Source organism: Pteropus vampyrus, unplaced genomic scaffold (assembly GCF_000151845.1).
Source record: "Pteropus vampyrus isolate Shadow unplaced genomic scaffold, Pvam_2.0 Scaffold449, whole genome shotgun sequence".
NCBI classification, from domain to species: Eukaryota; Metazoa; Chordata; class Mammalia; order Chiroptera; family Pteropodidae; genus Pteropus; species Pteropus vampyrus.
The window spans coordinates 292,294-302,662 of record NW_011889230.1 but is presented as its reverse complement, the minus strand read 5'-3'; positions in this window follow the sequence as shown (position 1 = coordinate 302,662).

The window sequence follows — 10,369 nt, the reverse complement described above, 5'->3', positions numbered from 1 at the left end:
TGAGGTTGTGCGTCATTACTTGGGTGACAACCCCAGGGGACACAGTGGAAATTCTCTCTCGGCGGCAGTGGGGGAGGAGGCAGGTGGTGGCTGCGTCTGAACCGGCACAAGGTGCCAGCACTGCGAGGACTCTGCATGGTGTAGCCGGGTGCCCCGGGCAGGGTGCGGGGTGATGGTGGGTGGAGGCCGCCCCACCTCGCGCCTTTATTAGACATCATTCGTGCATCGTTAAGGGAACTCTTTTTCATTCTGATTGTTGGTTGGAAATTTCGATGCTTCTTCGGGAATATTTCTGAGAACAATGAAGGGGAAGATGACCTTGGCATTGCTACCTGGAGCCTCTGATTCTGAAGGTCCCCACTTCCCTGATGGGAGGGTGAAACAGACTGGGTTATGCGCGGTGCCACTGTGGTCCCTAAAAGTACCGTCACCACAGTCTATGATGCCCTTGGGGAGATGGCGAAACGTCGGCCAGGAGGCGGGCACACTGTCCGGCCTCTAAGTATCTGCTGTCCGCTGATGATTGGTAGACCAAAGACAGCTGAGAACGTGGACCTTGATCTTGGGACACTCTCACTGGTGCCATTACTTTTCGATTGTCATTTTTACAATGTCTTTTGCTTACATTTTATTAGGTAGAACAACCACTGACAAGAGCAATATAACGTAGGCCACATATACACTTTTCTCAATGCTGAGGGGACTCCAGGATCAGTAAAGAGAATTAGGAAACTATAAAACAAAGTCAAATATATAGACATAGTAAGAATTTTTAGTTTAACATCTTCTCTCCGAATGCTAAAGTCCGCAAAGAGACCCGATTCCTCTCATGAGGAAGAAAGGCTTTTAAAGGCATTTTACAAAGGACTTGTTTGCAAGTGGGACATCCAGATGCCCCATGGCTGTAAAAAATGTTGAGACTGAAAATGACTGCCTCAGAGGACCGTAATTCTGTTTAATGTGGCTTAGCTTACATGAAAATCAGACTATTTATAATACTAAGAATAGTTTAGTTCTCAAAGTTGTGGTAGACACAAAGTTTTTATAGAAAAATGATTGAACGTTGAGATACTGGGCTGCGTACGACTCTGCTGTTTCAGATAACTCCAGTTGGACAAAATTTTTACTGCGGTTCCAAGCATCACCTTTATTCGTCGCCATTTTAATAGGTACAGTTCGGCGGTTTTCAGTACCTTCGGAAGATTGTGCCACCCCCATCCCGATCCAATTTCATGGCGCCAGGATGAAAACTGATGCACGCTCAAGGGGATTGCCCGTCACGTCCCCGCAAACCCTGGCAACCACCGGCGACTTTCGGTCTCCACGGATTTGCCCATGCTGGCATTTTCGTATAAATGGACTCGTTTGATCTGTGGCTTTGCACATCTGCCCTCGCCCGCTTCATCCCTGATGATTTCCAGGTTTGCCCGGGTTGGAGCAGCAACGCTTCACTCCGCTCTTTCGTGGTTGATGACACCGATTGCATGGAGAGACCATGTGTTTTCCATTCATCAGTTGACCTGCGTTTGGGTTCACCCCGCTTTTCGGCCGTTATGAATGCCGAACATTCGTGTGCAGGTTTTGTGCGGATGTACGTTTTCAGTTCTCTTGCTGTCTATCTAGGAGTGGAGTTCCTGGGTCGTAGGGTGACTCCGAGTTTACCTTTCTGCAGAACCGCCAGGCTATTTGCACGGAGGCTGCACGATTCTGCAACCCCACCAGCAAGGCACGAGGGGTCCGATTTCTCCACGTCCTGGCCAACGCTCGTTATTTTTTTTTTTTTTTTGTTATCTTAATTATTATAGGCATCCCCGTGGGCGCACACTTAATTTTGCAAACTAATTTTTCCTGATAGAATTTCATAAACTCAGAGTCCAGCCAGTTTTTTCCTTTTCTTTTCCTGCCAAAAGAGAGGTTTAACACATCCCTTTTTAAAACAGAAACACTCCCAGTTAGAAGTCATGACTTGTTAGTAGCGTAACTGTTGGGATTGCACCAGCTTCAAAGCTGATTCGTGCCGTAGTTGTGATGAGAAGGGCTTTTCTGTTGTCCTGACATTAACAAGTAGTCCCCAGATCTTGGAACCAGGAGGCATTAAGTACTTGGCGTTCTAAGGACAATCACAGCAAAATGGGAGGCAGACGCTCGCCCAAAGTTTATTAAGAGTTGGCCTAACTGACTGAAGCGCAGTCATCAGCCCGCCCGCACACTCCCAGCCTGCCCAGAAATGCCCACCCACAGTCTCCCTCGGGACTCTCGTGGTGACTCGCCCGTCATCTGCTGCTTTTTCAGGAGCCCTGAAACCAGGACACTCCCCAACTGCTCACTCTCGGCTCCATTCTAACGCCTTGGCATTCACGCTGTCCCGTCTCGTAGTCCCCCATCGCTCACAGTTCTCAGAGGGTTCCTCCAGCTGTTTCCCAAGAGGTTTGCTGCCAAGTTATAGTGCCCAGTCTGTGCGATGGGCTGGTCCCAGTCTGCATCGCCAGCCGGCTGGTGCCTCCGGCGCAAGCCTGGGGTCCAGGTCCCCGTCTGTTGGCCATGGCGTCTCCTAGGGGGGCCTGGAGAGGTTTCCACCAACCATGGGTTCCCTGCGGAGGGCGTCTGCAGGGCCCAGCTCCCATAGGAGGGGCCGTTGGCTTCCAAGCTCCTCCGGCTCTGGGGACAGGCACCCCTAATGGCACCGGCCTTCTCCGGCGACGTCGGCTCTCGTCCCAGCCACGTGCTCTCCGCGGCTCTCCGCGGTGGCTGCTAACGCGCACGCCGGTCTCCTTGACGGACACTGCTGTTGCACGGGGACACCGCTGTGAGTGAATCCTGTCCCCAGAATAGGCACAGCGATGTGGAAAATAACGTCAGTCAGAGCCCTCTACGCGTACGGCGTGGTGGCCGTACAAGAAGCAGAAACACACGCTCAGTGCTTTTGAACTGTTCTTAATTAAAAAAATTTTTCCGCCATATTGCAAGTGACCACAACGTTAGGGGCCGTCCTCACAGCTGGGTGCTGTTGCTGGTGCAGGTCACGTGGAGAACCCCACAGGGACCATGAGGCCGCCGCCCTCAGCGAACCCGCGTCTAAAGGCCCCGAGGTCCAGAAATGGAAGCACGAAGGCCAACCAATCAGGCGGCGAGGGCCCGCCCACGACAGCCAACCAGGAGCGCCCTGCCTTGCGGCCCCGCCTCCAGCCCTTGGCTCCGCCCCACGCCCCACCGCTGCTGTCAGTCAGCTAGGTCTTGGCGCTTCCGCTTCCGGCCTCTCGGCCTTGGCGCTTCTGCTTCCGGCCTCTCGGCCTTGGCGCTTGCCTGATGAAGTCTTGACCTTTGTGCTGCCGCTGGGTTCATCTCCGGGAGCCGTTTACTAAGGCGGTTTCCTCTCCCTTCAAGAACCGCCGTGATTCCAGCAGGCTCCTGCTCACCCCGAGCTCTGCCATTGCACCCAAATGCTGTGACGGCGGGGGCCTCAGACTTTTTCGCGGCTTCTATCAATGGGAGATACGATTTAATTATGAAGAAAAACAGCAGCTGGAGTCCCGAGAGTGAACTTCTCTGGAAATAGGGCCTCTGCAGATGACCGCGTTAAGAAGATGTCATTAGGGTGGGCCCTAATCCCAGCGACTGGCGACCTTACTAGAGGGAGGTGTAGACAGACGCAGGGAGGAGCCATGCGGAGACGCGGGACCGGACGAGAGTGACGCAGCCACCGGCCACCAGAGGAGATGGGGCGGGTGGGGGGGGGGAAGGGTCCCTCTGGCACCAGCCACGCCACTTCCGCCCTCTGGGACCTGTGCACACCTCACCCGAGCTGCTCAGGCCCTTCCCACTTGGGCTGTGAGACTCTCATTACTTTGGGTTCGATGACATGACAGTCACTTGTGCTTGTGGCCTGCTTAGAACTGATGAGGTCACTTCCTGTGTAACTGCACAGCACCGGCTCCCTGGGGGTTTCGTTTTGTTTCATTTTCTCCCCCATAATAGGCAGTGCTGGGCTTCCAGGTGGAAGGGGCCTCAGAGCTCATGTCGTCCAGCCGTGACACTTCCCCGATTTCAGTGGAGAATCAGGCGAAGGAAGAGGAACACGTGGGTTGGAGGAGGTTGGCCTCTTCCGAAGCCCTTCCGATCACCCCTGTCCGGGTCCTGTAATTCCACCGAGAGGTACATAGGGAGGGCCACGGGCAATGCAATGTGCACCTGGCAATCCACAGCCTGTGAGGCGGCACAGCTGTTGTCCCATGCTGCTGATGCGGACATAAGAGTTCAGTGGGCGAATGGATATGGAGAATGTGGTACATATCCAGACGCGATCTGGAATATCACCCAGCCATAAAGGGAGTGAAACCCTGCCATTGCCGCAACATGGGGGACCCTGAGGGAGGGCGCTGTGCTAAGTGGCGTTAAGTCAGACAGACAAAGACAAATACCGTACGATCTCACTCATACGTGGACTCTTAAAAATAAAGAGGTCGCAGATACAGAGAATGGAGATGTGTGGCGGACGCAGTGGGGGGAGAGGTCAAAAGTACAACGTCCCGGGTATAAAATGAGTCAGCCTGAGACGCGGTGGACAGCATGGCGTCTGTCGTGCGTGACACTGCAGCGATCCCTGGGAGCTGCTGAGAGAGCAGGTCTTGGACGTGAGGTCCCCTGTAATGGGGGGCGCAACAATCTGCGCCGATTCCATTGTAAACCACGAGGCGGGCCACAGTCCTGGCGCCTGAAAGGGCCAGTTCTGGTCTGTTACTGGGACGATCACTGTTCGGTAGAGAGAGTGCTTTGTGGAACTGAATTTGACAGCAGGGTGCGAAGCCACCTTGTGCTGCCGGAGTCACATAAAAGCACACGCGGCTGTGGTCTGGTCCCCTCCAGACTGACTCCACCTCACCGCGGGGACGTGACCCCATCCAGAGTGTGCTCTGAGTCGAGGCCGAGGCACGTGGACCCCAGACACTCACTGAGGGTGGGCCGTGCCATGCTCGGGCAACCCCTGCACAGCCCAAGGCCACGTGTTGGACGTGTCGCTGGGGACTTGAGATGCAGTCAGTCTCTTCCTGACAGTGGTCACAGACTGAGAGATGATGATGACAGAGATGAGGGAGGGATGTCTGGGCTGGAGACAGACAGCTTTGTCACTTGTCACCTCGATTCTGGGCATCTGAGTGGTGACGGAGGTCTGTGTACACAGCACATTTAGAGGCAAAAGAAACATCCAGCTTCCTGTCCCCCAGTGACCTGGCTCTCTGCCACGTCCCCTGCGGGCCTGGGCACAGGACGCAGGCTGGCCAGTGGGCAGGGTTCATAGACCATGCCAGCCAGCTTGATCTGGACAGGGAACTGCCACAGTCAGAACTTGGAATGGGCATGTGAGGACAAGGGCAGCCCGCCCACAGGTACAACCCTCGTGTCCTGAGATTCTAGGTACTTTCCAGTCTGTCCTATTTGCTTGTTGTTCCCAGGGTGGCCTGTCTCCCAACACAGCATAGTCATCTCATTCCTGCTATAAGAAGCTGATTATTTTCAGTGCTCAGTCCCATAACAAGCCAGTCTACAGATGGGAATCAAGGCCCAAAGAGGTTGGCAGGGTCCCAAACCTCAGAACATGTGGCAGAGACTGCGCCTGGCATGCCTCAAGGGTGTCCTGTTAGGGTTCATTTGTGTGATGTTATTTCCAGCGTGTGCTACCTCATTCGGGATGGGAAATGGGCTGCCATTAACCAAGGACAGAACAAATTTAAACGAGAGCTCACTTTTTCCTTTTTCATAAAACCAGACTGAGGGCGGAGCATCCAGAGCGGCTCTGTGACCCAGGGCCTGGGGTCCTTCTCTCCCTCTAGTTCTGTCCTCAATGGCTGGCTCCCTACTCATGGCTTCTCATGGCTCAAGATGGCTGCTGGAGATCCAGCTCTCACGTCTTTATTCCAGGATGAAAGCAGGAGGGAGAGAAAGCAGACCAAAGAGGCCTGGGCTGAGCTCTGTGCACTTCCAAAGTAGCTATTTCAGAAACTTCTCCCAGCAAATCCCACTGCCATCTCATAGGGCTGAGTGGCAGGGCTACATCCAGCTGTAAGGGAGACTGCACGATGCAGTTGTCAGCTGCTCCCCCTGCACCTCACTTGACATGGCAGTTCTGATCCTAAGGAAGTAAGGAGAGTAGATATGTTTAAAGCCACTAACATCTCCGCTGCCCATGTCATTGACATTTGGTGGCCTCCGTCTGCCATATTCTTGTTTATTTGTTTCCGATAAAGCATAAAGCCCTTTCTGTAGGCGTGTAAAGTCTCCATTTGTACCCAGTGGCCCTGGGTGGCGGGAGGGGAGCCCTCCAGCTTCCTTGCCCCCACATTTCACGGAGCCTGCTTGTTTTGCCCTGTAAACCAAAGCAATGGTCAGCGGGTTCCCATGGGTCCCCAGCCACTGATTCACTGGGGCCCAGGCTGGTTCTCTCCCAGGAAGCCCCGCACTCTGCCATTGTTCCGAGTCTCACTGACTCGCTTAGGTCTGATTCTGGCTCTGGTGCTTCCTTGCTGTGTGGCCTTGTGCAAGTCACGCAGCTTCTCTGGGCCTCCCCTTTCTTCTCTCTGCAGAAGGGACAGGAAGCAAGCTACCTCAGTTTCTCTCTGCTGGCTGTGGCCGCTGCTTCTCTGCTCTGGCGTCAGGCGGCTCCTTATTTTCTCAAGGACTATCTGACTTTCTTCTTTGTCAGGAAAGAACTGGGCATCTTAGCACCATGAGACAATCACCCCAGGAGGCTGTGCCCCTTGGTATCTGATAGCTCGTGGGAACACCAGCCAGGCGGGCTTTGTCTTCATTTTTCATTTATTTAGTATACTTCTAAATCTCATCTGCGGTTCGACAGGGAACAAAGCAGCTGGACGCGAAAGGCAGGGCTGCTCCCAGCTGATGGGCTGTAGACACCGAGTCAACAGGCGCTTCGAGGGGCCTGTGACCACGGAGACCACATCATTCGTCATACCGAGGTGCTGACTGATGCAGAGGCGTGCTCAGCCCGAGGAAACAGGCTCGGGAGGAAAGCACGCATTCTCTGCCCGGCAGTGACACCCAGGAGCAGGTTGTGAGCCCGAGGCCACGTGCGTTGGCGGTATAAGATGAAGATACTGTCTTGAGCAACCGACGAGCCGTGGGCCACCAGGAAGATCCCAGCTCGCCCCCAAGCCTGCTTTGCTTTTCCCTCCAAAAATGTACTTCATTTAAGAAAATTAGAAATGCCAACAAGTTAGACCTAAAGGTAAAATATGTCCAAGCGTCAAAATGTGACGCTATTGCCATTTTCTTCTATTTCCCTCCGGTCTCCATCTATGGAAGGCCCCGTCTGTACGACTGACGCCGTGCTCTGTGAACAGCTCCGCGAGGGATTTAAAACTCTCTGCAACCGTGTTTTAAATGAACACGGAGTGGTTCGGCGACTCGGCTTATTTCCAAACGTACTGCGATGAGTAACTTCGCGCATAGAATTTTGGGGGCATGTTTAGACTTGTTTCTCTTGATTATATTTTTATACATTAAGTGTTTTTCTTTTGGTCAGTTTTACTGATGTGAATTACTGGTTAAATGATATAAACATCGGGTTAAAAGATATGGGTATTTTTTATAGTTTTTAACACATAAATACAAATTGCTTTTGAAAATAGTTGCATCAACTTATACATCTACCAGGATAGATCATATGTTAGGCCACAAGTTAAAATAAATTTAAGAAATTATATCAGCCAACTTTTTCAACCTGAAATTAATTACAAGAAGAAAACTGGAAAATTCACAAATATGTGGAGATTAAACAACATGCTACTGAATAACCAACGGGTCAAAGAAGAAATCAAAAGAGAAATGAAAAAATACCTTGAGACAAACAGAAATGGAAATACAACATCCCTAAATGTGCGCGATGCAGCACAAGCAGTTCTAAGAGGGAAGTTCAGAGCAGTAAACACCTACCTCCGGAAAGAAACACAAAAATCCCAAATAAACAGCCAACTTTATGCCTCAAGGAAGGAGAAAAAGAACAAAGCTAAAGTTAGTGGAGGGAAATAACAGAAATTAGAGAAGAAAGAAGGGAAATGCAGACTTAGACGACAGGGAAGGCCAAGGGCACCGAGGGTGTTTGAAAGTGTAAACAAAACGGACAAACCCCTCGCTAGACTCAACAAGAAAGAAAGGCTCAAGTAAAATCATAAATGAAAAAAGAAACATTACAAATGACGTCACAGAAATATAGCAGATGATAAGAGACTACCGTGAACAACGAATGCCAACAAACTGGACAGCCTAGAAGAAATGGATGAATTTCTAGAAACATACAACCTTCCACGAATGAAACGCGATGAAACAAAATCTGAACTGACCAATTACCGTGATTAAATAAATAAGTGATCGCAAACCTCCGAACAAACAAAAGTCCAGGGCCAGACGGCTTCACGGGTGAGTTCCAGCAAGCATTCAGCTCAAAATGGCAAGAAGATTTCAACAGACATTCTCCCAAAGAAGACGTACAGATCACCATCAGGTACAGGAAACGTGCCCCACATCACTCATCAGGGAAGTGCGATCGGAACCACAGTGAGACCACCTGGCACCTGTCAGGATGGCCGTCGTCAATAACACAAGAGACGTGGTGAGGACGTGGAGAAACGGGTGCCCTCGTGCATGGTGGCGGGATGTAAATTGGTGCAGCCGCTGTGGAAAACAGTATGGAATTTCCTCAAAAAATTGAAACTAGAACTACCAGCGGCCCCACTTCTGGGTATTTACCGGAAGGAAACGAAAACACCAGCTGGAAAAGACACGTGCACCACGGCGTTATTCACGACAGCTATGGCGTGGAAACGCCTCGGCGCCCACGGATGGGGGAAGGGATGAAGAAGCGCGGTGGATACGACACACGTGACATCACACACACATGACACACACGGCATACATGCGACACGCGACATACTCATACACACGACACACGTGACACACACATGACACACACGACATATACATACACATGGCACACGTGACATACACGGCACGTGACCCATACATGCACATGGCACATACACACATGACATGCGACATTATATATGCCATGGCATATGCGACATGTACATACACATGACACACACGACATATATATACACATGACATGTGACATTATAGATACACATGACATATGCGACATATTATACACAGACATATACGCACACTGGAATATGATTCGGCCATAAAAAAGAATGAAATTTTACCATTAGTGACGACATGGATGGACCTCGAGGGTATTACGCTGAGCGAAATAAGTCAGACAAAGACAAATGCCATATGCTGTCTTGTAATGTGGAATCTAAACAAACAAAGCCCCCACCTCAGGTACAGGGAACAGACTGCTGGTTGCAGAGGAGGGAGGTGGGTGGGGGTGGGAGAAATGGGTGAAGGAAACAGGTAACGGCATCTGTCCGATGGGCCTGACGGGGGAGACAGACAGTAAGCCGGGAGGCCGTGCACCGGGCCGAGGCCAGCTGGTGGCGGAGGCTCCCCAAATGTGGAGGGACGGAGGAGCTGTGACACATGGGATGGAGGGCAGGGCAGGCCAGAGCCACCCAGGCGTCACAACAGAACAGTCGTGAGACGCTCAACGGTTTCTGCTCACTATGAGCTCCCCAGGCCTCGCGTCCTTCCAGAAAATGCAGGCTGACGTCCTGCTTGCTGCCGCACTAGCCACGGCGCCCAGGGAGGGACCGCGTTTGCCCCTTCCTCAGCAACGGCTGACTTCTAAGTGCAGGCGCCTGAAGGACACGGAGCGTGGCGAAGAAAACCAGATGTGATGCAGGCCTCGTGCCGTAGCTCAGCCAGCCCACGCCCCGCCGCGGGCTCACACTCCGCTCCAGGTCGCGGCTCAGAAAACGTGTTACGAAAAATATTTGGCATAGTTTGGGGATGACCAGGTGAAAGTTAAAACAGATCTGAAATGTGCTTTAACTCTCGTGAATGGATCACTTTGTGTGTGTCTTCCAAGTTTCAGGCGAAATAAAATCAATTTTTTTTAAAGCAGAAACGTTCTTAGTTGCTAAGGATTTATGTCTGGCTCAAAACCATCCCGGTTTCATAAACCTGAAATTCTTTTAGATTCCAGGAAAAGAGATTTCAGCTTGACGGTGAGCGCACGGAAAATTCCAGCTCGTGCCGAGCGCTGCGGTGACTTCTGGAGAGAGAGCCACTGAGGTGCTGGCCGAGGATGCGGTCAGCGGGGTCGCTCCGAAAAGGGAGCAGCAGGTGTCCGAGTGGGCAGCCGGGAGAGCCCGCGGGTGGACTGGGGAGAGCTGGCAGGCCCCACGCCGTGGGGATGCGACGTAGAAATCCAGGCGGAGCGCACGTTGGTGGT